At 29.3% G+C, this 1,772-nt stretch overlaps 1 protein-coding gene across 1 annotated transcript in view; it reads right to left on the reverse strand.

Annotated features, from left to right (window-relative positions):
• The window catches only part of LOC107731997 (stonustoxin subunit beta-like), an 8,909-nt gene that overhangs the window by 3,245 nt on the left and 3,892 nt on the right, over positions 1-1,772 (reverse strand). The window lies entirely within an intron of this gene.

A 1,772-nucleotide genomic window follows, 5' to 3' on the forward strand; every position in this document is an offset into this window, starting at 1 on the left:
TTTTTTTTCAGTATCTTATTGAAAACATATTTAATTTTAATAATTCAGTGCTTGCCAATCACAAGTTACTTCCTTTTTTTACTTTTAATGAAAAAACAGATATCTTTATGGTATTGTTTGTCAACTATGTTACGGACAACTTAGCCAATGTGTAGAAATAACAATAAATCATAACAGGAAAAATCCTTCTTGTTTCATTAGACAAACAGTCCTTACATTTCATCACTTGAAACTGAGATAATGTTTCACCTATGCATACCTTAAAAAAAAAAACAAAAAAAACCTATGTCTTCACAGAACCGTCCACTTGGAGCAAATATTTTTCATCTGAAAATGTATTATATACAATATCCAGCTAAAAAAAGAAATGTTGAAATATTACAAGGTTGGAAAAATAAATCAATAATGTTTATTAGATTTTAAACAACAATTTTTTTGTTTTTTTTTGTGAAAATAGTTCATAAACAGTTGACCCTTTAAGTAACAGAATTGTAAAGTAACAGTATTGACAGAATTGTCCGATGGACTGTCAATTCTGTTACCGCATTGTCAGCATTGTTACTCTACCTTGGTAACAGAGTTTGACAGTAACAGAATTGACAATTTTCTTAATTTTTTTGCCAAAAACTCCACTTGCTAGCATAAACGAGCTAAGAGCACATGGCACTAATGAAATCGTGATTAAAATACTTTTAAATAACACAAAAGTGTGATCAATTAAAAAATCTGTTTTCCTTTTGATATTGTGGTAACAGATTTGACACTTTATAAAATAACTTTAAAATAATTAAAATATTTATTTATTGAGAGCACATAGACTTTTCAGTGCTTCAGATCTTAACAGTGAGGGAAAGTGACATAATTTCCTGTATTTTACATAGTTGTGGGAGATAATTCTAATTTAAAGGCCAAGTATGGTACGGTAACAGAGTTGACGCAAGATTTACGGACACACATTTTTATAAGAAAAAAGCTCTTTTTTTAAAATAATGTTGTAGAATTAGGTAAAAGACTCTTTAGGACTTTTATAAATAAAATTAATGAAATATTACCAAAAGAAAAGTACAATAAAATATTTTGATTACACAATGATACATCATTTAAAAAAATGCACCGACTAATTCGGACAACAAGAAATCATGATTTTCAGCTATTTAAGACACTTTTTGCAAAAAATATTATATTATGTACTGTAACATCTTGTAATTCATAACAATGAGTAACACAGTATTAAAATAATAAAAAATATAACCATTTGAAAAAAGCAGAAAAAAAATAATGACTTCGGGCAACAAATGTACCTGCAATTATAGAATCACTCATATATATATATATATACACACACACAATATCTCACATAAGTGAGTACACCCCTCACATTTTTGTAAATATTTCATTATATCTTTTCATGTGACAACACTGAAGAAATGACATTTTGCTACAATGTAAAAGTATGTAAAGTAGCGGGTGGGAAGAGACTCGTGTGTGTGTGTATGCGGGAGAATAAAACGATTCGTGGGACTTCCGCAAAATAGAAATGATCTAAACAAAGTGCCTAAAACATAATTTTTTTTATTTATCTGTTGCACAAAAGCAAAAAGAACAACTAATAGTTATTAACATTAAAATGATTGACATGCGCAAGCTAGGCAGAGTTTCTATTTATAACACGTGTTTAAAGGGTTGCGCAATGTAGCCAATCACAGACTCAGCTGTTGATTTCTGGAACGCAATGGCCAATCAGAGGTGATTAAGTTAGAATCTACTCACCG

Source organism: Sinocyclocheilus rhinocerous, unplaced genomic scaffold (genome assembly GCF_001515625.1).
Source record: "Sinocyclocheilus rhinocerous isolate Xijiao unplaced genomic scaffold, SAMN03320098_v1.1 scaffold489, whole genome shotgun sequence".
Classification (NCBI taxonomy): Eukaryota; Metazoa; Chordata; class Actinopteri; order Cypriniformes; family Cyprinidae; genus Sinocyclocheilus; species Sinocyclocheilus rhinocerous.